General features: G+C 42.6%; 1 protein-coding gene across 1 annotated transcript in view; it reads left to right on the top strand.

Annotated features, from left to right (window-relative positions):
* Positions 1–2,123: 2,123 nt before the first annotated feature.
* The window catches only part of LOC129819667 (complement C1q tumor necrosis factor-related protein 1-like), a 61,112-nt gene continuing 37,062 nt past the window's right edge, over positions 2,124–26,173 (top strand). Inside the window, exon 1 of the mRNA XM_055876176.1 lies at positions 2,124–2,341. The gene's annotated coding sequence lies outside the window, so the exon portion shown is untranslated. The remainder of the gene's footprint in view (positions 2,342–26,173) is intronic.

The raw sequence follows: 26,173 nt of genomic DNA, 5'->3' as shown, positions 1-26,173 counted from the left end.
ATGGTTTTCGATTTCAATTTTACATATTTTTTTTTTACATGAAATGCACTATCCAATTTGCACACCGCTCAAACAGATGATGCAATCTCTATTGCACTGCCCTTTCCCACCTGGACAAAAGGAACACCTACATAAGAACGCTATACATTGACTACAGCTCAGCGTTCATCACCATTGTGCCCTCAAAGCTCATCACTAAGCTAAGGACCCTGTGACTAACCACCTCCCTCTGCAACTGGATCCTGGACTTCCTGACGGGCTGCCCCCAGGTGGTGAGGGTAGGAAGCAACACATCTGCCACTCTGATCCTCAACACTGGAGCCCCTCAGGGGTGCGTGCTCAGTCCCCTCCTGTACTCCCTGTTCACCCATGACTGCATGGCCAGGCACGACTCCAAGACCTTCATAAAGTTTGCAGATGACACAACAGTGGTAGGCAATATCACCGACAATGACGAGACAGCCTATAGGGAGGAGGTCAGAGACCTGGCCGGGTGGTGCCAGAATAACAACCTATCCCTCAACGTAATCAAGACAAAGGAGATGATTGTGGACTACAGGAAAAGGAGGACCGAGCACACCCCCATTCTCATCGATGGGGCTGTAGTGGAGCAGGTTGAGAGCTTCAAGTTCCTTGGTGTCCACATCACCAACAAACTAACATGGTCCAAACACACCAAGACAGTCGTGAAGAAAAAAACTAAAAACCTATTCCCCCTCAGAAGACTGAAAAGATTTGTCATGGGTCCTCAGATCCTCAAAAGGTTCTAAGCTGCAACATCGAGAGCATCCTGACAGGTTGCATCACTGCCTGGTACGGCAACTGCTACAGAGGGTAGTACAGAGGTTAGTAAGGCACTACAGAGGGTAGTGCGTATGGCCCAGTACATCACTGGGGCTAAGCTGCCTGCCATCAAGGACCTCTATACCAGGTGGTGTCAGAGGAAGGCCCTAAAAATTGTCAAAGACCCCAGCCACGGGAATCGCGGCAAGAGAAGAGAACACCATAGACTGTTCTCTCTGCTACCGCACGGCAAGCGGTACCGGAGCGCCAAGTCTAGGACAAAAAGGCTTCTCAACAGCTTTTAACCCCAAGCCATAAGACCCCTGAACAGGTAATCAAATGGCTACCCGGACTATTTGCATTGTGTCCCAGCATCCCGCCAACCCCTCTTTTACACTGCTGCTACTCTCTGTTTTTCATCTATACATAGTCACTTTAACTATACATTCACGTACATATTACCTCAATTAGCCCGACTAACCGGTGCCTCCGCACAATGGCTCCGCACAATGCCTCCACACAATCAGCATGCATGCACCCGGTCTGCCACAGGAGTCGCTAGAGCGCAATGGGGAAAGGACAGCCCTGCCGGCCATACCCTCCCCTAACCCGGACGACGCTGGGCCAATTATGCGCCGCCCCATGGGTCTCCCGGTCGCGGCTGGCTGTGACAGAGCCTGGACTCGTAGCAGGATCTCTATTGGTACAGCTAATGTAGCACTGTGATGCTGTGCCTTTACTGTGCATTCTACATTGTATAACTCTTGAAATTACAGGAAGCTCTTACAGTGTGCTGTAAAACAAATGTACAGTATTTTACTGTGCATTCTACGGTAATCTACGGTATTCAGTTTATACAGTATCATACTGTTGATTACTACAGTAAATTACTGATAAAATTACAATAATGGCTAACACTGTCGGTTAAAGTTGGATTACCTAAACATGCACTTTACATCTGTCAAACAATTGAACTACAACAGATGATTCTTAACAAAACGCTGGGAGAACAATTTGTTTAATTTGTCCAGACAAACTGTTAAATCTTGTTTCAGCTACTTTACCCCCCTTTCTCTTTCTCTCTTTCTCTCTCCTCTGGGTCCCTTCGTTGTACTCTCTCCTTATCTCTCTCTGTCTCTTTTCTCTCTCTCTTCCCGCTCTCCTCTCTAGTCCCCTCAAGTTGCTCTCTCTCCTTGTATCTGCCCTTTATCTCTCGTTTTGTTGTTATTTTTCTTTCATCCCTATCTGTGCTCCTCCCTTTATTTCTCCAACCCTCCCTTTCTTCCTCCCTCCCTCTCTCCACTCCACTTGTTTTGAAGACCTAGTCTCTCTGCAGACAGCAGGCAGGCAGCAGTGTTCAGTGTTAGGGGGAGAGTTGGAGGAGGATGACACACACACTGACTGACTGCAGGGATCTGAGGAAGACTAACTGGGAGAAAACCAGGACAAACTAAGGCTGACGGTGTGATAAACGTGGGCTAAACCAGGCTAAAACCAAGTCAAAGAAGCAAGCAGGATCCTTTCCATATAGCCTTGTGGATCCATAACCTTAGAAGCGGTAAGTGTTGTCATATTATCTAGAATGCTCATTTTGTTGAATTAAATCTAAATGTCAGGAATAACGTGTAGATATCTATTAAACTTTAATAAACACATTCCGCTCAGATCCAGTTTCTATAGTCTTTGCCACTGGACACTATTCCTTATGAAATGTGTTAACAAAGCCTGTCCAAACAGACACACACACAGCTTCTGTGGAGTTGTGACAAACCGTTCCTAGATGTCGTACTAAAATGCCCTCTACCCCATGTCAGAATACAGGAATACTGCAGGGTCAGTGGTAAGAGTTAACCACTCTAACACTCAGAAAAGTGTTTTCACTAAGCAAAGTGTTGAATTTTTTGTTTGGAAAGCAAAAACTGTCACCATGAACTGAGTAAGTACTTTAGTGGTGTCATCTGGCCTATATTCAATTCTGGGACTGAATGCATTTGAGATAAATCATGAATGATTTCAGCACCTCACTGAACTGTGCTAGCTGACAGCAAGTGGCTGACACGTTTTAAACTTTTATTTTCTGTTGTCGTTGGATACTTGTCGATAATGTCTGTGTTTGTTTTGTTCTGAGATGACTGCATGGTTTTTGCCTCACCGTGTCTCCCGTGACGTGTAGTCAGATACGTAAATACTTGACTTGGCCCCAAATAACATCCTATTTATATTGTAGTGCAGGCCCTGGTCAAAAGTAGTGCACTATAGGGAATAGGGTGCCATTTGGGACTCATTCCTTGTCTCTCTGTTAGACAGTAACAATGGTGATAGTATAAAGACAGGGATATAATCAGAGAGCAGAAGTAGAGCTGGTTTGAGAGGGATAGGCATCTGAGTGTCCTGAAGAGGCAAAGTGAAATGAATGTGGGACAGGAATTCTTTGGGCATTGTCACGGATGAATAGGAGTGGAAGGTAGGAGTCAGGTGCAGAGAGCAGAGGGTTCAAGAAAAATAGGCACTTTTATTCCAGCACAAATGGTCATGCCCAAACACAGGGCGGAAAACACTGACCAACCCAAAACACAGGGTAAAAACGGTCCGGAGCACAAAACCACAGCCAACACTAAACGTGAACACAAAATAAACACGCACAAACTAGAGCGGGCCTAACAAGCTTAAATAGGCTAGAAAATCAAGAAAACACAAATAGGAACAGGTGCAACTAATAAGACTAAACTAACAGAAAAGGAAAAAGGGATCGGTGGCGGCTAGTAGGCCGGTGACGACAACCGCCGAGCACCGCCCGAACAGGCAGGGGAGCCAACTTCGGCGGGAGTCGTGACAGGCATACCAACACAAAGCCTGTAGGCTGCAGCTGAACTTACTGCTTCTGCACCGGTCATGTCCTGCCTTGAGAGAGAGGGATAGAAAGAGAGAGGGAGTGTCAGCGAATACAGAAAGCAATGTCTAAACATCCTACCTTACATAACAAAACAATATTCTTCTACAGTAGTTCCCTAACCAAAAATATTGCTGCCGTCAAAAGGCCTGCACTTGTTCAATCCTTGTCTGCATTCTCTACACCGTTTTTGTAATTTTATCAGTAACCTACTGTGTTAATCAACTGTATGATACTGTATAAACTGAATGCAATAAATTACTGTGGAATGCACAGTAAAATACCGCACATTTGTTTAACAGCACACTGTACAACCTTTCTGCAATTTCAACTGCAGTACACAGTAGAATGGACTGTAAAATACTGTAAATGTGTTTTACACTATTCATTATGGTACATCGTGGGAAAATGTTGTAGGCGGGGAAAGTCTCTGGCTCATTAACATATTTTAAGGCGAGCCTTGTAAGAGGCTATATTTGTTGCACCCATGAGTAAGAATGCTGTACCCACACAGAATATCGTAATATAGTGTACTTTAGTAATTTCACACACTTTGTTCTGATACTCTATCATCTATTGGCTAATTGCTGCTAATAATTTACTGAAATTTAGAATACAGTAGCATACCATGAGAGCCCAATTTGTTTTCAACACTAGTGGGTGCATGGTATTACATTTTTGTAATTTAGCAAATGCTCTTATCTAGAGTGACTTACAGTTAGTGCATTCATGTAAGATAGCTAGGTCGGACAAGCACATCACGGCATAGTAACTACATTTTCCTCAATACAGTAACTATCAGCAAAGTCAGAGCTAGCAAGGGGGGGGGGGGTCAAGTGCTGGTTCAGGATCATTATTTTTATCAAATAAATACAAATTGGGGGGTGGGGGGGGGGGTCAAGGTGAGGTGAAGGATTATTTAAGATACTCTTTGAAGCGGTAGGGTTTCATGGGCTTTGGGAAGATATTGGCTCATTAACATATTTTAAGGCTTGCCTTGTAAGTGGCTGTATTTGTTGCATCCGTTACTGCGAGGCCTGTACCAATTTAAGTGATATGTGGTAGTAGTTCCCTAAATATTTTGTGTACAAGAAATAGGTCTCCAGTGATGGGGAAACTAAGCTTCCTGAACCATTGAGGCTTTCCAGCCAATTGTTTCAAAAACAGCTTCATTACTTGAGGCATTAATCAACACAGTGTACACTAGTGGCACCTGCTGGTCATAAGAATTTAGAAAAGTCAAATTGTTAGAGATAATGTCACACATGCCGTAGCGCATGGGCAGTGTAGCCTTTTTGTCTTCCACCGAAACCAATGCCAAACCAATCAGGTTTGATCACGTGCTTCTGATAAAGCTAGACAGGCATCAGCACACTGCTACGGAATAAATTAAGCGATTCCGACGCATGCCCCGGAGCGGCGGTATCAAATGTAACATCACTATAGTGGTAGTGGGTCTTAAACCTTTTAATGCTTCACAATTTACCCATGTCCATTTCATCTGTTTTGCACTGTAATCACAACCAGTTTGGAAGCATTTGTTTAGGCCTCTAGAAGAGAAAGTGATTAAAAAAACTAGTATTCAATAATATTATGTAATATGCAAATGCATACAGCCAACCTGCTTCCTCTAATCCCTTGTAATTACAGTAAAAATAATTTTCTTACAGTTTAACAGTCCCTTTCACTGTATTGCACTGTGTTTCTTTGCTCTGACATCGAGTTCCCATGAATATCTCAGTATTGTATTGGCACTATCGGGATATATCATAAGCTATCTTGTTGTAAATACAATTATTTTGAAGACCAATGTATTGTTAACTACAACTACATTTTCAGTAACGGTTACAGAAGCTTTTTACTTGCTATGACTGGGATATGTGTTTTCTTTATCAACCTTGGTTGAAGGCACTGACTGTAAGTTGATAAGTACAAGAGTGTCCACTAAATGGCCAACATTTAATGTAAATGACAAGTCAATCAAAGACCATAGACTTTCTGAAAGAGGTGTTTTGAGGGTCTTGAAGTTTATACGGAATTGGATAGGGAGCCAGTGAAGTTTGATGAGGTTCAGGGTCGGACTTAGAGGCCGCAGAGGGCGCAGGCAGAGGTCAGTAAAAATGTATTACCTTTTAATGAAACAAACCAATCATTAAAAAAAGTAGGATACCTTCGCACATTCGTCCAAAAACAATTCCAGCATCTGAACAGTGCACTGTGCACCGCAACTTTCATTCAATTCGGAAGTATTTTACAGCAATGCAGGTCTGTATACTCTAGCAGTGAGTTCAGGTCTGTATACTCTACCAGTGAGTACAGGTCTGTATATTCTACCAGTGAGTACAGGTCTGTATACTCTACCAGTGAGTACAGGTCTGTATATTCTACCAGTGAGTACAGGTCTGTATATTCTACCAGTGAGTACAGGTCTGTATATTCTACCAGTAAGTACAGGTCTGTATATTCTACCAGTGAGTACAGGTCTGTATACTGTAGCAGTGAGTACAGGTCTGTATACTCTACCAGTGAGTACAGGTCTGTATACACTACCAGTGAGTACAGGTCTGTATACTCTACCAGTGAGTACAGGTCTGTATACTCTACCAGTGAGTACAGGTCTGTATACTCTACCAGTGAGTACAGGTCTGTATACACTACCAGTGAGTACAGGTCTGTATACTCTACCAGTGAGTACAGGTCTGTATACTCTACCAGTGAGTACCGGTCTGTATACACTACCAGTGAGTACCGGTCTGTATACACTACCAGTGAGTACAGGTCTGTATACTCTACCAGTGAGTACAGGTCTGTATACTCTACCAGTGAGTACAGGTCTGTATACTCTACCAGTGAGTACAGGTCTGTATACACTACCAGTGAGTACAGGTCTGTATACTCTACCAGTGAGTCCAGGTCTGTATACTATACCAGTGAGTACAGGTCTGTATACTCTACCAGTGAGTACAGGTCTGTATACTCTACCAGTGAGTACAGGTCTGTATACTCTACCAGTGAGTACCGGTCTGTATACATTACCAGTGAGTACAGGTCTGTATACTCTACCAGTGAGTACAGGTCTGTATACTCTACCAGTGAGTACAGGTCTGTATATTCTACCAGTGAGTACAGGTCTGTATACTCTACCAGTGAGTACAGGTCTGTATACTCTACCAGTGAGTACAGGTCTGTATATTCTACCAGTGAGTACAGGTCTGTATACTCTACCAGTGAGTACAGGTCTGTATACTCTACCAGTGAGTACAGGTCTATTTCCATGTTGTTGTTCTTAGCCTTCACTATGTCATTAATAGGGTTGCGTCCCAAATGGCACCCTATTCCCTATTTAGTGCACTACTTTTTTTACCAAGGCACAAAGGAGTCTGCTGGGCCCTTGTCAAAGTAAGCCACTATATAGGGAATATGGTGCCATTTGGAAAGCAACCTAGGTGTTTTGTTTAATTGGTCCTCTATCGTGCTACAGGTGAAAATGCTCCTGGCATGTTATCATACTGTGTGTGTGCGTGTGTGTGCAAAGATACTTATTTCAATTGCTTTTGAGTATTCCGTCATTTGTATTTCACTGGCTTGCAGTGAAATACAAACTAAAATCCAATGTACAAGATATTTTTGAGACCTGTAATTTGTATTTGACTTGTTTGTTGTAAATTACAAAATAGTTTTCTATACCATTTGTTTTTACAGGAGTTCATAATTAAAAAAATGAATGCTTGCAAAGCAAGCTGGGTATTATTATAATGAGCTCTGCCCCCGAAAGAAGGCCAATAACAACACCCAGTGTGCTTTGCAATTGTTCATTTTTTACAATTACATTTTGGTCAAAAAGCAGACACTCTTAAAGTCAGTGAATTCAACTAAGGTAGATAAACAACCACATATCACAGTCATAGTGAGTACAATTGTATTTCTTTGTTTTCTGAAAATGTTGTTGTAATGAAGGTGTGTTATTGCAAATGTAAATACAAATACTTGGGTAGCACTTTATAATAACTCCATGTAATAAAGCATTTATAATGGATCAGTAAATAGTTTCATTTATTAGTCAGTACTCCCACATTTGTAAATGTTAGTAACCTAGTTATTCACACATTTATAAACAACTTTTAAAGTATTTATAATGATTCATAAGATTATTCATAAGATGTTAAATATGGGTCCTTATAAACCATTTACTAATCATTAATTAAGTATTTTTGCATGGCCTCATCTAAAGTGTGGGCTTTTTAAAATTGTAAAAATACTTTATAAATGTTTTGAGGGACCAGTGTAATTTCTCACAATAGATGGACGTGCCATTGCTAGACATTCCAGCAGTACCTGATGCTCCTTAACTCTTAAGCTGACAGTCCCCAAAATCAGGCAATATAATTACTTAAATATATATTAATATGTTTATATGACTTATTTAATTGATTTCCCACCATTTTATAAATCAGAAGACAGCCATTCAATAAATCAATCAAATTTATTTATAAAGCCCTTCTTACATCAGCTGACGTCACAAAGTGCTGTACAGAAACCCAGCCTAAAACCCCAAAAGAGCAAGCAATGCAGGTGTAGAACGGTGGCTAGGAAAAACTCCATAGAAAGGCCAGAACCTAGGCTATGAGGGGTGGCCAGTCCTCTTCCGGCTGTGCAGGGTGGAGATTATAACTGTGCAAGGCCAAGATGTTCAAATGTTCATAGATGACCAGCAGGGTCAGATAATAATAATCACAGTGGTTGTAGAGGGTGCAACAGGTCAGCAGGAGTAAATGTCAGTTGGCTTTTCATAGTTGATCTTTCAGAGTATCTCTACCGCACCTGCTATCTCTATTGAGTTTACACAGCAGGTCTGGGACAAGGTAGCACGTCTGGTGAACAGGTCAGGGTTCCATAGCCGCAGGCAGAACAGTTGAAACTGGAGCAGCAGCACGAGCAGGGAACAGCAAGGAGTCATCAGGCCAGGTAGTCCTGTATCATGGTACTAGGGCTCAGGTCCTCCGAGAGAGCGAGAGAGAGAAAGAGAGAAAGAGAGAGAAATAGAGAGAAAAAGAGAATTATATAGAGTATACTTAAATTCACATAGGACACCGGATAAGACAGGGGAAATACTCCAGATATAACAGACTGACCCTAGCCCCCAGAAAACATAAACTATTGCAGCATAAATACTGGAGGCTGAGACAGGAGGGGTCGGGAGACACTGTGGCCCGACTATACCCCCGGACAGGGCCAAACAGACAGGACATAACCCCACCCACTTTGCCAAAGCACAGCCCCCACACCACATTACATTACATTTACATTTAAGTCATTTAGCAGACGCTCTTATCCAGAGCGACTTACAAATTGGTGCATTCACCTCATGACCTCCAGTGGAACAGCCACTTTACAATAGTGCATCTAAATCTTTCTAAGGGTGTCAGAAGGATTGCTTTATCCTATCCTAGGTATTCCTTAAAGAGGTGGGGTTTCAGGTGTCTCCGGAAGGTGGTGATTGACTCCGCTGTCCTGGCATCGTGAGGGAGTTTGTTCCACCATTGGGGTGCCAGAGCAGCGAACAGTTTTGACTGGGCTGAGCGGGAACTGTACCTCCTCAGTGGTAGGGAGGCGAGCAGGCCAGAGGTGGATGAACGCAGTGCCCTTGTTTGGGTGTAGGGCCTGATCAGAGCCTGAAGGTACTGAGGTGCCGTTCCCCTCACAGCTCCGTAGGCGAGCACCATGGTCTTGTAGCGGATGCGAGCTTCAACTGGAAGCCAGTGGAGAGAGCGGAGGAGCGGGGTGACGTGAGAGAACTTGGGAAGGTGAAGGTATCCCTCCCACTAGAGGGATACCTTCAACCACCAACTTACTATCCGGAGATAAGGCTGAGCATTCCCTACGAAGATCTCCCCCACGGCACGAACCCAGGGGGGGGGGAACAGGAAGATCAACCCAGTGATTCAACCCACTCAAGTGACGCACCCCTCCTAGGGACGGCATGGAGCACCAGTAAGCCAGTGACTCAGCCCCCATTAAAAGGGTTTGAGGCAGAGAATCCCAGTGGAGCGAGGGGAACGGGCCAGGCAGAGACGGCAAGGGCGGTTCGTTGCTCCAGTACCTTTCCGTTCACCTTCACACTCCTTGGCCAGACTACACTCAATCATAGGACCTACTGAAGAGATGAGTCTTCTATAAAGACTTAAAGGTCGAAACCGAGTCTGCATCGCTCACATGAATAGGCAGACCATTCCATAAAAATTGAGTTCTATAGGAGAAAGCCATGCCTCCAGCTGTTTGCTTAGAAATTCTAGGGACAGTAAGGAGGCCTGCGTCTTGTGACCGTAGCGTACGTGTAGGTATGCACGGTAGGACCAAATCGGAAAGATAGGTAGGAGCATGCCCATGTAATGCTTTGTAGGTTAGCAGTAAAACCTTGAAATCATCCCTAGCCTTAACAGGAAGCCAGTGTAGAGAGGCTAGCACTGCAGTAATATGATCAAATTTTGGGGTTCTAGTCAAAATTCTAGCAGCCGTGTTTAGCACTAACTGAAGTGTATTTAGTTCTTTACCTGGGTAGCCGGAAAGTAGAGAATTGCAGTAGTCTAATCTAGAAGTGACAAAAGCATGGATACATTTTTATGCATCATTTTGGACAGAAAGTTTCAAATTTTTGCAATGTTACGTAGATGGAAAAAAGCTGTCCTTGAAACAGTCTTTATAAGTTCGTCAAAAAAGAGATCAGTGTCCAGAGTAATGCCGAGGTCCTTCGGAGTTTTATTTGAGACGACTGTACAACCATCAAGTTTAATTGTCAGAGTCAACAGAAGATCTCTTTGTTTCTTGGGACCTAGAACTAGCATCTCTGTTTTGTCCGAGTTTAAAAGTAGAACATTTGCCGCCATCCACTTCCTTATGTCTGAAACGCAGGTTTCCAGGGAGGGCAATTTTGGGGCTTTACCATGTTTCATCAAAATGTACAGCTGTGTGTTGTCCGCATAGCAGTGAAAGTTAACATTAAGTTTCCGAATGACATCACCAAGAGGTAAAATATATAGTGAAAACAATAGTGGTCCTAAAACGGAGCCTTGAGGAACACCAACATTTACAGTTGATTTGTCAGAGGACAAGCCATCTACAGAGACAAACTGATATCTTTCCGACAGATAACATCTAAACCAGGCGAGAACTTGTCCAAGTTGACCAATTTAGGTTTCCAATCTCTCCAAAAGAATTTGGTGATTGATGGTATCAAACGCAGCACTAAGGTCTAGGAGCACGATGTAACGTCCTGACCAGAGTTCGTATGTGTTTTGCTTGTTTAGTGTTGGTCAGGACGTGAGCTGGGTGGGAATTCTATGTTGTGTGTCTAGTTTGTCTGTTTCTATGTTGGGTTAAATGTGTTGCCTGATATGGTTCTCAATTAGAGGCAGGTGTTTGACGTTTCATCTGATTGAGAACCATATTAAGGTAGGCTGTTCTCACTGTTTGTTGGTGGGTGATTGTTCCTATGTCAGTGTTGGTGCTACACGGGACTGTGACGGTTAGTGTGTTTTGTCAGTTTGTATAGTGTCTTGTTTTGTTTTATTAAATTCATTATGTCTAATTACCACGCTGCACATTGGTCCTCTGATCCTTCTCGCCTCTCCTCGTCCGAGGAGGAGGAAGAGCTAGACTGCCGTTACACACGAGGACAGATGCAGAGCCTCGGTCTGACGCCATTAAAAGGTAATTTACCACCTTCACAAGTGATACACACTTCCTAAAACCTAAAAGAAGTAAAGAAGTAATTTTGTGTGGAAGTCAAACATTTGTTTTAATGTTGGAGGCAGACACATTGTATATGCTCAGAACGATATAATTGAGCCCTTTACATAGCCCTTCTTCCCTTGTCTATAGGAGGGTCCAACGCTGTTAAACTGGCACAAATGTTGATTTAGACGTTCACAAATTTAACACATTTTGAGTATCACTATCGTCATGATATGTTTGGCAAAGTAATAAAGAAGAATATTTTGGGTAGATGATCCAAAAACAGATTATAACTATATATGGACATATTCCATCCTTCCACTTGACATTGTGTCTTGAATGTTTTTGGACTACTTCCACACTTGAAATCCACTTGGATTTACTCTTTTTGGACTCTCCTCGGCCCGGTGTAGTGCTTGCCACCCTCCCGGCTTTCCACCGCCCTGTACTGGAAACTACATCCCCTCCAAGGTGCTTCTCACCTGGCTATAATTCTGGTAACACGGCCTCCGTTGCATTGCTGCTTTGATGGACCCCAGCATTTAATCGCCACTCTCTCCCTGCTGTTGTTTTCTATGCCAGTTTTGTGCCTTGGTTGTGTTTATTGTGGGTCCTAGTACTGGCTGGAGTTTAGTCTGTGGTTGTGTTCTGGCTTGCTGCCTATAACTGTGCTGATCCTAAAAACTGTGTGATTCAATCTAACTAACTATCACACTGTGTGGAGTGATTGACTTTTAGCTGATTCCTCGACAACATATTTTATTTGAGTGGATTTTAACAGAATTTTTTGAAAATTGTCTACAATTTTCCGCCATAAGGGGAAACTGAGTTTTTCCCAGATTGGCAGCAACCACCTTCAGAGATAACAAAGAACGTTTCATCAAGTTTGGAACCACCAAGACTCTACCTAGAGCTGGCTGCCCGGCCAAACTGAGCAATCGGGGGAGAATGGATTTGTTCAGGGAGGTGACCAAGAACCAGATGGTCACTCTGACAGAGCTCCAGAGTTCCTCTGTGGAGATGGGAAAACTTTCCAGAAGGACTACCATCTCTGCAGCCCTCCACCAATCAGGCCTTTATGGTAGAGTGATCAGACGGAAGCCACAGCAAAAGTCTCGTGACAGCCCGCTTGGAGTTTGGCAAAGGGCAACTAAAGGACTAAAGGATGAAACCAAGATTGAACTCTTTGGCCTGTAAGCCAAGCGTCACGTCTGGAGGAAACCTGGCACCATCCCTACAGTGAAGCATGGTGGTGGCAGCATCATGCTGTGGGGATGTTTTTCAGGGACTGGGAGACTAGTCAGGATGGAGGGAAAGATGAATGGAGAAAAGTACAGAGAGATCCTTGATGAAAACCTGTTCCAGAGCGATCAGGACCTCAGACTCGGGCGAAGGTTCACCTTCCGAGAGGACAACATCCCTAAGCACACAGCTAAGACAATGTGGGAGTGGCTTCGGGACAAGTCTCTGAATGTCCTTGAGTGGCCCAGCCAGAGCCCGGACTTGAACCCAATCGAACATCTCTGGAGAGACCTGAAAATAGCTGTGCATCGACCCTCCCCATCCAACCTGACAGAGCTTGAGAGGATCTGCAGAGAAGAACTGGAGAAACCCCAAATGTGTACTGTCGTGTCTTTGGCTATGCCGGATTAATTGCTATGACATGCTATTCTATAAAATACTTTCTCCGTAATTAATATCACCTGATTGAGCTAATCGGGTAAATGTAATTAACTAGAGAGTCGGGCACCACGAAATAATATTTATAGAGCTGTTATCTTCCGAATAAACTCTTAAAGATTTAGCAATATTTTACATCAATAGCAGTCAACATCAATCGTCATCTTACTGCAGTCTCATATTCTGAAAGTTGTAAATTCTTGGTTATCTGCAAGAATCCTGGCTAACAAGTTGAATCAGCAATACAAAATTGGGTTTAATTATGTATTTACTAAATACCTAACTAATCACACAGAATCACACATACACAATTAAATCATAACTTGATTACAAATTGCCGTCATAAATGAAAACGTCCCTAGCGGGCGGAATAGATATGACAGATTGTTACACAAAGGAAAGGGGGCTGGGTTTTAGTGAAAGAGCGGGAGACTGGAACAGAGGCGAAGCTGTGCTATCGTAAATACAGTATCTTATACATTCTAAATTACCGCCCATTTGGAAAATGCAATAAATATTTACTCTGAGCTGCGCTTCAGTAGATTGGTGGTAGATGGAAGACCGTGTTGCCAAACTGAGTCCTCTGTCCTTTGAAGAATGTCTCTGGTGGTCACTGGATACGTTGTAGTAACGTCGTTGTGTAGTAGACGGGATACTCTGACTGTCCTTCCTAACCTGCGTTTGTAGCAGCTGTTGCTAACTCAACGGCTAGGAGGTATCACTTATGGAGTGAATACGAGTTCAAAGTTCATACCATTCACAACCAAAGCTCATGCTGATGTTGGCTTAGTTCTGTAGTTATTATCTGAACCATTCTGACATGGGATCGTCACCATCATATCCTCGGAACAGGAAGTTATATTTTTGTCAATGGCTTTATATAGTGGAGGGAGAGGGGTGTGTCTGAAAAGTTTGTAACCCATGTCTCTTCACAGGGGCGGGCCACTGGTTGAGCAGAGGCCCAAACTTATGAAAACCCAAATCTCTCATTTGGAAGCTAAAATTACATTTCATCTCCTCACAAATAATTTCATATTCAAACATTTGAATTAAACAACAATTCCATGTGAATCCTCTGATGTTTAGACTTTCCACAGTAGAGTTTATGTCATCCTATCATTGATGAGAATGTCTCAGATGACAACCGAACTGACATAATATACCTTAAGTACCACCACATATGTTCAGTTGGTCGGATTACCAGCAGAATATAGTTCATTTCCCCCCAACTTCTGATGTTCCCAGAATCTCTATGTTAACCAAAGGGTTTTCTCATGGTCACCTAATAATCCCCAGTTTACAATTGGCTCATTCATCCCCCTCCTCTCCCCTGTAACTATTCCCCAGGTCGTTGCTGCAAATGAGAACATGTTCTCAGTCAACTTACCTGGTAAAATAACGGTAAAATAAATAAAATAAATAAATAAATGTCACATCAGTAGAGTAGGGAAGAGGAACGGGGGAGGGGGGAAGGAGGTATTTATGACTGTCCTAAACCTACCCCCAGGCCAACGTCATGACAGTACCAAGCTTGTGGCGTCATACCCAAGAAGACTCAAGGCTGTAATCGCTACCAAAGGTGCTTCAACAAAGTACTCAGTAAATACTTATGTAAATGGAACATTTAATTTTTTTATTTTATACATTTGCAAAAAATTCTAAAAAACAGTTTTAGCTTTGTCATTATGAAGTATTGTGTGTAGATGGATGAAGCTGTAAAATAAGGCTGTAACGTAAAGAATTTGGAAAAAGTCAAGGGATATGAATACTTTCCGAATGCACTGTATCTATGGTCCCATGTCGTTGCTGGGTCGCGGCTGCGAAAGGTTCAGCACTTCATATCTGGCATAAAGACTACTGCCACTCTGTTGGTATGATAACCCTCAATTTTCGACACCTTTTGGAAATAAAAGATGCTCTACAGGGATGATGGGCTCTACCCAAACCATACCATAACATTTTTTTTATTACCCCCTTTTTCATGGTATCCAATTAGTAGTAGTCTTGTCTCATTGCTGCAACTTCCGTACGGACTCGGGAGAGGCGAAGGTCGAGAGCCACACGTCCTCCGAAACACAACCCAACCAAGCCGCACTGCTTCTTGACACAACGCACATCCAACCCAGAAGCCAGCCGCACCAATGTGTCAGAGGAAACACCGTACACCTAGTGACCTGGTCAGCGTGCACTGCGCCTGGCCCGCCACAGGAGTCGCTAGTGTGCAATGAGACAAGGATATCCCTGCCGGCCAAACCCTCCCTAACCCGGACCACGCTGGGCCAATTGTGCGTCGCCCCATGACCCTCCCGGTCACGGCTGCGGCAGAGCCTGGGCTCGAACCCAGAATCGCTGGTGGCACAGCTTCTTGACCACTGGCACAGCCTTAGACCATTGCACCACCCGGGAGGCCCCTTTGTCCATATTTCAAGGCTGTGTTAAGATTCATTCTGGACTCTGATATTAATATTGACGGTTATGATGTGTTCAGAGCTGACAGACAGGGTAGAGGAGGTGGAGTGGCATATTTATAAAACAATATTTATCTGTCTCTTTACTAATATCAATTTCCCTTGCCAATTTTGTTTAGCTACTATCTTTAAGCCTTTGTCTGGCGAAAATGTATCCATAACTGTTATAGGGCTCTACCGCCCTGCCTCGGCTAACCTTTTTTGCACTCAAGGAAATAACTAGTTTGTTGTCTTCTTTTACTAAATCAGCAGTTATTATCCGGGGTGACCTAAATTATGATTTGGAAATACGGGCTTCAGACAATCTAAAAAACATATCTAATGATCTAAAACTAACCCAGCTGGTGACTAAGCCTACGCGACCCAACCCTAGAGATCCTAAAATGGCGCCGACATAGAGAGCTGCCTTGCTTCTTGCTCTTAGGAAACATTATTAGCCCAGATTTTTTTTGTGTTATTACATACAGCCGGGAAGAACTATTGGATATCAGAGCGGTGGTAACTCACCAGCACTACTAGCATTACGACCAGAAATATGACTTTCTCAAAGCGGATCTTTTGTTCGCACCCCCCAGGGCAATTTAACTGATTCCAGAGGCCGACGCACACCACCCACCGCTTCTGAGTATATTACTCGCTAATGTTCAGTCTCTGGATAATAAAGTTGATGAGCTCAGGGCGAGGGTCTCTTTCCAGAGAGACAGGGATTGTAACATACTCTGTTTCACGGAAATAAGGCTCTCTCGGGATATACTGTCTAAGTCGGTCCAGCAAGTTGGGTTCTAAGTTCATCGCTTGGACAGGAATAAATATCTCTCCGGGAAGAAGAAGGGCGTGTGTCACGTTCCTGACCTGTTTTCTGTTGTTTTGTATGTGTGTGATGGTCAGGGCGTGAGTTTTGGGTGGGCAGTCTATGTTTTCTGTTTCTATGTTGGTTTTGGGTTGCCTGGTATGGCTCTTAATTAGAGGCAGGTGTTTTGCGTTTTCCTCTAATTGAGAGTCATATTAAGGTAGGTTGTTCTCACTGTTTGTTTGTGGGTGATTGTCGCTGTGTCTGTGTTTGTTGCACCACATGGTACTGTCTCCTCTCGTTCGTTCGTTCGGTCGTTCCTGTTCATGTGTTCTTCCTTTCATGTAAGTTCGTAGTTTAGGTCTGTCTAGTTCGTTTTGTTATTTTGTATATTAGTCAAGTGTATTTCGTGTCTGTTCTTCGTCTTACAATAAAGTCATTATGTATTCATCACCCGCTGCGCCTTGGTCTACTAACTCACCGAAAGACAGTCGTTACAGCGGGGGTGTATGTTTCATGACTAACAACTCATGGAGTACTTGTGATAACATACAGGAACTCAAGTCCATTTGTTCACCTGACCTAGAATACCTCACAATAAAATGCCAACCGTATTATGTCCCGAGATAGTTTTCTTCGCTTATGGTCACAGCCGTGTATATCCCTCCTCAAGCCGATACCACGACGGCCCTCAAAGAACTTCACTGGACTTTGTGCAAACTGGAAACCACATATCCTGAGGCTGCATTTATTGTAGCTGGAGATTTTAACCATGCAAATTTGAGGATAAGGCTGCCGAAGTTCTATCAACACATTGACTGTTGTACTCGTGCTGCTAAAACACTCGACCACTGCTACTCCAACTTCCGGGATGCCTACAAGGCCCTCCCCCGCCCTCCTTTCGGGCAAATCTGACGATGACTCTATTTTGCTCCTCCCTTCCTATAGGCAGAAACTAAAACAGGAAGTACCCGTGCTAAGGACTATTCAACGCTGGTCTGACCAATCGGAATCCACACTTCAAGATTGTTTTGATCACTTGAACTGGGATATGTTCCGGGCAGCATTCAAGAATAGTCTCGGCGAATATACTGATACGGTGACTGAGTTTATCAGGAAGTGTTTGGGAGATGTTGTACCCACTGTGACTATTAAAACCTACCCTAATCAGAAACCGTGGCTAGATGGCAGCATTCACGCAAAACTGAAAGCGCGAACCACCGCATGTAACCATGGCAAGGTGGCTAGGAATATGGCAGAATACAAACAGTGTAGTTATTCCCACCACAAGGCAATCAAACATGCAAAACGTCAGTACAGAGACAAAGTGGAGTCGCAATTCAACGGCTCAGACACGAGACATATGTCGCAGGGTCTACAGACAATCATGGACTACAAAAGGAAAACCAGCCACGTCGCGGACACCGACGTCTTGCTTCTGGACAAGCTAAACACCTTCTTCGCCCACATGGAGGACTGTGGGCTATCCTTCTCCGTGACCGACGTAAGACATTTAAGCGTGTTAACCCTCGCAAGGCTGCCGGCCCAGACGGTATCCCTAGCCACGTCCTCAGAGCATGCACAGACCAGCTTCATGGTGTGTTTACGGACATATTCAATCTCTCCCTATCCCAGTCTGCTGTCCCCACATGCTTCAAGAGGGCCACCATTGTTCCTGTACCCAAGAAAGCAAAGATAACTGAACTAAATGACTATCGCCCCATAGCACTTACTTCTGCCATCATGAAATGCTTGAGAGACTAATCAAGGATCATATCACTTCTAACTTACCTATCACCCTAGACCCATTTCATTTTGCTTACCACCCCAATAGATCCACAGACGATGCAATCGCCATCGCACTGCACACTGCCCTTTCCCATCTGGACAAGAGGAATACTTAAGAATGTAGTTCATTGACTATTGCTCAGCATTGAACACCATAGTACCCTCCAAGCTCATCATTAAGCTCGAGGCACTGGGTCTGAACCCCGCCCTGTGCAACTGGGTCCTGGACTTCCTGACGGAACGCCCCTAGGTGGTGAAGGTAGGAAACAACACCTCCACTTCGCTGATCCTCAACACTGGTTCCCCAGAAGGGTGCGTGCTCAGCGCCCTCCTGAACTCCCTGTTCACACATGACTGCGTGGCCAAGCACATCTCCAACTCAATCATCAAGTTTGCAGACGACACAACAGTAGTAGGCTTGATTACCAACAATGACGAGACAGCCTACAGGGTTGAGGGCTCTGGGAGTGTGGTGCCAGGAAAATAGCCTCTCACTCAACGTTAACAAAACAAAGGAGATGATTGTGGACTTCAGGAAACAGCAGAGGGAGCACCACCCTATCCACATTGACAGGACCACAGTGGAAAATGTGGAAAGCTTCAAGTACATCGGCATATACATCCCTGACAAACTGAAATGGTCCACCCACACAGACAGTGTGGTGAAGGCGCAACAGCGCCTGTTCAACCTCAGGAGGCTGCAGAAATTTGGCTTGGCAGCTGAAACCCTCACAAACTTTTACAGCCCAACGCATCACTGGGGGCAAACTACCTGCCTCTAGGACACCTACAACACGATGTCACAGGAAGGCCATAAAGATCATCAAGGACAACCACCACCCGAGCCACTGCCTGTTCACCCCGCTATGATCCAGAAGGTGAGTGTCACGCCCTGGCCTTAGTATTCTTTGTTTTCTTTATTATTTTAGTTAGGTCAGGGTGTGACATGGGGAATGTATGTGGTTTGTCGGTTTTTGGGTGGTTATATGGTAAAGGGGGTGTTGGGTGTAGTGTATGGGTTTGTGTTGAGTGAATGTGTCTAGCTGTGTCTATGGTTGAGTGTAGGTTCTAGGAAAGTCTATGGTTGCCTGAATTGGGTCTCAATTAGAGACAGCTGGTTATTGTTGTCTCTGATTGGGAGCCATATTTAAGGCAACCATAAGCTTTAGCTGTTTGTGGGGAATTGTCTATGTCGAAGTGTTTAGTGTCTGCACTTCTGTTTGTATAGCTTCACGGTCGTCTGTTTTGTTGTTTTGTTTAGTTGTATAGTGTTTGTTTCGTTTTTGTCTTCTTTCTGTAATAAAGAAGATGTATTTTCCACACGCTGCGCCTTGGTCCTCTCTCAGTCCCTTTGATGATCGTGACAGTGAGGTCAGTAAAGGTGCATCAAAGCTGGGACCAAGAGACTGAAAAACAGTATCTATCTCAAGGCCATCAGACTGTTAAATAGACATCACGAGCACATTAGAGGCTGCTGACTATGCACATAGACTTGAAATCTCTGGCCACTTTAATTAATGGAACACTAGTCACTTTAAAAATGTTTACATATCTTGCATTACTCATCTCATATGCATATACTGTATTCTATACTATTCTACTGTGTCTTAGTCTATGCTGCTCTGACATTGCTCATCCATATATTTATATATTCTTAATTCCATTCCTTTACTTAGATTTGTGTGTATATGTTGTGAAATTGTTAGATATTACTTGTTAGATTTTACTGCACTGTCGGAGCTAGAAACACAAGCATTTCGCTACACCCGCAATAACATTTGCTAAACACGTGTATGTGACCAATACAATTTGATTTGATTTGATAAACGAGATGATGCGTGTGTAAAGGCCAGGAGCACATGCTTTGGCCCAGACTGGCAAGCTTTAAAGCAATTGAGGAATCATTGTGTAAAACAAATCAGAAAGGCTAAATCTGATTATTATGTAACCGCTCTTTCAGATTGTAATGGGAACCTGGCTAAATTATGGAAAACTGTCAAATTCCTGAAGGGTTCTACTTCCTCCTCTCTACAACAACAAATTAATTCAGACACTGGCCTCATTACTGAAAAAAATGCCTGGTGCTGTTCAGGCAATTTAAAGTATTGATTGGGGATTTATTTGTGGACGAAAGTAACATTTTTTTCTGGGTGATTTGTGCTTACCATGACTGTGTTTTTGTATTCTAATGTGTGTGTGTGTGTATATCTATCTATCTGTATGTCTATCTATATATACAGTACCAGTCAAATGTTTGGACACATCTACTCATTCAAAGGTTTTTCTTATTTTTTTACTATTTTCTACATTGTAGAATAATAGTGAAGACATCAACATTATGAAATAACACATATGGAATCATCTAGTAACCAAAAAAGTGTTAAACAAATCAAAATATATTTTAGATTCTTCAAAGTAGCCACCCTTTGCCTTGATGATAGCATTGCACACTCTTGGGGTAGTCACTTTTTTCAATTAACAGGCGTGCCTTGTTAAAAGTAAATTTGTGGAATTCATTTCCTTCTTAATGCGTTTGAGCCAATCAGTTGTATTGTGACAATGTAGTGATGATATACAGAAGATAGCCCTATTTCGTTAAGACCAAGTCTATATTATGGCAAGAACAGCTCAAATAAGCAAAGAAATGACAGTCCATCATTACTTTAAGACATGAAGTAATGACAACATGTAACGCGGGTGAGTGAAATGAGTGAGGAGTCAAATGCAGAGAGCGAAATGAACGGGAAAACGCTTTAATGTCCTTCAAAAACGTAACAGGTCCAAACATGGGTGAATGCCCAAAACACTGGCGCTAAACAAACCCCAAACCTTGTTACAAACACTGGACAGCGAAAAACCCAAAACAAGACACGATACATCACCAAACGTAACAACCAATAAGCCCGCACAAACACTAGCGGGCAAAACGAACCTAAATAGCACCCATCCCAAAACCCCAACAAGGAACAGGTGAAAACAATTAGACAGACATAAACGAAAAGGAAAAAGGGATCGGTGGCAGCTAGTAGACTGGGGACGACGATCGCCGAGCGCCATCCAAACGGTGGTATTCGTGACACAACAAGCAACACCCAAACATGACGGAGAGTAAGACGGGAACCTATCTCAAAACGACAACGTGACTCTTCTACTGTCACAGACGATTTCATCTTTCCATATTTTTGTGAGAAATTACATTGGTCACTCAAAACACTTGCAAAGTATAAGTATCCCAAACTTTAGATAAGGCCACCCCAAAAAAATTAACTACTGTTTAATAAATGGTTTATAAGGACCTATATCAAACATCTTATGACTGGAGTAATGATTAATAAAAAATGAACAAACTATTTACTAATCCATTATAAATGCTTTATTACGTTGAGCTATTATAACGTGCTACCAATACCTCTATGTATCTGTATTTTATCTAAATACAACTGTCTAAAAGTATGTTATATTTTAGTCATTAGAATATCTTATATTTGTAACAAGATTCATTTTGATGTATCTGTAGTCCATCTTTACACACACACACACACACACACACACACACACACACACACACACACACACACACACACACACACACACACACACACACACACACACACACACACACACACACACACATACACACAGCCGGTGCAAGAGTTCCTTGGAGATATGGGAAGCAATAACACTATGGGTTATGCAACACAGTTTACAGTAGGGTCAAGACTGTGGTTGGAGATTTACCATTTTTCTCATGTTCCCTAAACTTGCCGCTCCGAACTGTATGTCTGTGTGTGTGTGTATGCATGTGTGTGTATGTATGTACAGTGTGTGTGTGTGTGTGTGCATGTGTGCATATATACAGTGTTTGTGCATATATACAGCATGTGTGTGTGTCTGCCACTGTAGTGTAAACATCTCTGGAGGGGATCCGGAGGAAAGAGGGGGGATGGTTAGGCAGATATCGGAAGTGGGATTGTAAACATGATAGGGGCTTGAAGAGGAACACCAACTCAAACACAAAATGAGGAATCGTCCTTTGTTCAAAATCATGTCTGTCTTATGAGAAAACTCGGAAAGTGCATACTTTAGTATTTGAACACTGGTTTTGTTAGATATCAGCTGTGAATATTACAGATCTATATTGCTAGCATGATTTAGGAGAGGCATAAAGTGCTATCTGGTTTGCTGTAAATAGTCACTCACAACCACTGTTTCCAGTAAACAACAATGAGTTACATGGTCAAGTAAAAGTATACAGGGACAATTCTGGAGCCAAGTGTGTGTTGTTTTGAAGATTATGTAAGGAGTGGTTAGTGGTGATTCATGTATGTTTACACAAGAGTAAGATGGGTAAAATAGTTTTGGACTATTTTAGCCCATCTTACTGTTGTGTAAACATACATAAATCACCAATAACCACTCTTTACATAATCATCAAGACAACACAAAACACAATTAGCTCCAGAATGTTTGGTCATAGAGGACAAAACAAGACAACCATTCTAAAAATGAACAGATATTCCAGTGAGCTGAATGAAATGTGAGTCTTTGTTGTTCGAGCATTGGGCAATTCCATCCCTCTTTTTCTTCAAAGTCAATCTATTGCATCCCAAATTGCACCCGCTTCCCTATATAGTGCATTACTTTTGTCCAGGACCCATAGGGCTCTGGTGAAAAGTAGTGCATCATGAAGGGAATAGGATGCCATTTGGGACGTACACTCTGTCTCTATTGATTGCCCCGTCCTACTCCTTACGGATTAGAGAGAGGGGAGAACTAATCAGAGAGCAGAGGGAAGACCTGGTCTGTGTCCCAAATGGCACCCTATTCCCTATATAGTGCACTACTTTTAGCCAGAGGGAATAGGGTGACATTTGAGACAGATCCACTGCTCTGAACAAACAGAGGTTATAGTGTTAGAGGTCAGGGGTCATAGACTGAAGAAATCAGATTAGCTAGGCTATTAGAGTTTCAGCTGTGGCCACAATGCCTTTGAACCATAGGCATCATGTCCATAGGCGCACAAGGGCACATGCCCCCTTAGATTTGTCCTGTTAAAAAAAAAGTCAGATGTTAAATGAATTAATAAACACTTTTTTTTTTTTATAAAGATTTGTCAGCTGTATTTTGCGAAGGGGGCACACTGACTGGACCAGGCAAAGGTTACCCCTCCCTATTCTCCCAGTAAGTGGTTCCTTCTAAGGTGCACCATGGAGCAAAAATATGCTAGGCAGGGAGCTAGATAATCTAGTGCGTGCAGACAGTGTCGTCAGGGGAGGAGGAGAGAGTGTCAAGTGACACACACATTATTTTATTTTAGCTGCCAGTGATGGGCAGGACTCGCAGGAGATGTGTTTGTAAATTAATTTGATCAATTTATGTAGCATATAGACCTCGCCAGCTTGTTGTCCTAAAGAAATGGAAATGAGTTACCTCTGGTTCTTTCAGGAAAAACAATGGGGAAAGAATAGGATTTTGCGATAAATGGTCTGAGGTTAACACAGGCTTAGGATATCTTATACGTTTTGTTCTATGATATAATATCAGTCAGTTAACATGACATTTATGAATTACAAATCATTCTATGTGCTTTGTGCTTTTTTATTACAGAAATGCTTAAAAATTCACAAAAGGTTACATTAGCTGGTGAAGATTATCTCACAAAACGTACAAGATCTAATTTTCAGCGTTTATCCAAAAACCCTACAAAACTCAATAGATTTTCCCATAGGCTTTGTCCAACGAACCATGGTGGAGATAGTGCCTACAAAAAGATGCCATTACTATTTATCTCTATTGATTCCTTCTTGATGAATAAATAAAACCAAACGTTTTGTTGTTTCTCTGTAATACTAGCCAAATAGCAATTTTATGAAGTTGACTTTAACTACCTAGCTAGATAGGTTCCCAAACTCCCAACCTCACACTGTAACAAATTGTTGTAGATTTACAGCATTTTATTTTACAGATAGCTACTGTAATTATATATTACACTGCAGTACTGTAAAGTGCAATGCATTATGGGGGCTCAATGGCAATCCAGCAGTCAGGTGTTCCAGTAATATGTTGTAAATTTGTGTTACAGTAAAGGTCCTGTAAATCTACAGTAATTTACTGGCTTCTGTTCTGTATCTTGTCTAAATATCTTCGCTGGCATGCATGCTTGCAAGGTTGCTAGACTTTAGAAAATACAAAAATGTCTTTAATTATTGGGTTATGTTGCTATATACCAGTGTGGCAGTTGTAATAAACTTGTCTAAGGTGTAAAAGTTCTTACAGAATCAATGTACATAATTCATTCAAATGACAATTTAACAGGTAAAGAGATATGCTTAGAAAACCTATGCAGAAAATTATACATATTTTTACATAGAATTAGGCATAATGAATATGGCTTTAGATTGCAGGGAAAAAAGCTGTTTCAAGGGTTTGAAAAATGCTAAATTCTGAGATTTACGGAGGTGGGCCAACCCACCTTCCGGACCATCCCCCCTCCATCCTCACATACCTCGTGCCCCCTCTAAAATCATAGGTGCATGATGCCGCTGCTTTGAACTTCTCCAGATGCACCAGTAAGATTATTGTGCTCTTGAGGAGATCCAATCACACACCCATGCATGAACACACACACACACACACACACACAAACTGGTTATACTTTTGATATCTTCTATCTTGTTTCATTCGCTGGTGTTTTTTCTTTCTTCTTCCATTCTTTGTTAACAATGTAGCTACTGTTTATCCATTCTTTGTCTCCATTCTTAGACTTGCACCTTATCAGACCATGTATAAACCTTCTCGGCCAGTACAAACAGTCCTTTATATTTGTGTTGATTGTCTGTTCTCTGGCTTGCGTCCCAAATGGCACCCTATTCCCTTTTTAGTACACTTCTTTTAACCAGGGCCCATAACGGTTAAAGGTAGTTCACCATATAGGGAATAGGGCACTATTTGGGACGCAACCTCTGTCTGATTTACTACCACAGTGGTTCACAGATATTTTGTTCAATGGTTAATTGGTAGTAGTGTTCTGTCTGGCCTGTTGACTTCAAAAGCACAGCTCTACTTACTGTATGTGTATGTGTGTGTGGGTGGGTGCGTGTGTGCGTGTGTCTGTGCCACATATTTGTGTGTGTAGCTGTGGTTGTGTGTGATGCTATGTTTTCTAAAGTGGTTGCTTTAAAAGCCGACCGCATGGCTTCGTTTTGGAAAACCATTTCAACCACATCGCATCACAGGAAACAAAATCAAACCCTGAAACAGTGACCCCCAGGTTAAAAGCGGCTGTGATGCTCGTAATTACCTTGTTACGGAGAGAGGAGAGTGTGTTTGTATGTGCGTGCATGCATATGTGTGTGTGTGTTGTGATTACAGACTGTAGGTGGATACGATCTCCTAATTGGATAAGAAAAACAATCATTACACTGAAAGAAAATGCTCTACCCTGTATTTCACTGAATGGATCACAGGCAATAGACCACTTCCTTTGATAATGGACGGCACTCTCTCAGTCCCAAATGGCACTCTATTGCATTTATAGAGCACTACTTTTGACCAGGGGGCCACTACTGTATAGGGATAGGGTGCCATTTGGGACTCACACTCTGGTAAAACGCAGTGAAACTTTCTGTCAAATTGCAGAGGAAGTCATTATTTGATTGAGGATAAAAAAGATCAGTGGCCATTTAAGTGAGTAGCTGTTTTAAAGTGGATTTTTAAGGTTCGGGTTAAGTCCTCTCTTCATTATATTTGTAGATGCATCGTAGCCTAAGTATCATACAGTATATTGCATTGTATTATAACTTATTGTATGACGCTGCAATATTTCTTGTTATGTCTTATTCAAATACACTGAGTGTACAAAACATTAAGAACACCTTCCTAATATTGAGTTGTATCCACCTTGCCCTTAGGACAGCCTCAATTCGTTGTGGCGTGGACTCTACAAAGTGTCGAAAGCGTTACACAGGGATGCTGGCCCTTGTTGACGCCAATGTTCCCCACAGTTGTCAAGTTGGCTGGATGCCATTTGGGTGGTAGACCATT

The sequence above is a fragment of the Salvelinus fontinalis genome, chromosome 1 (assembly GCF_029448725.1).
Source record: "Salvelinus fontinalis isolate EN_2023a chromosome 1, ASM2944872v1, whole genome shotgun sequence".
NCBI classification, from domain to species: domain Eukaryota; kingdom Metazoa; phylum Chordata; class Actinopteri; order Salmoniformes; family Salmonidae; genus Salvelinus; species Salvelinus fontinalis.
The sequence above is the reverse complement of the archived record's forward strand: the minus strand, read 5'-3'. Positions and strand labels throughout refer to the sequence as shown.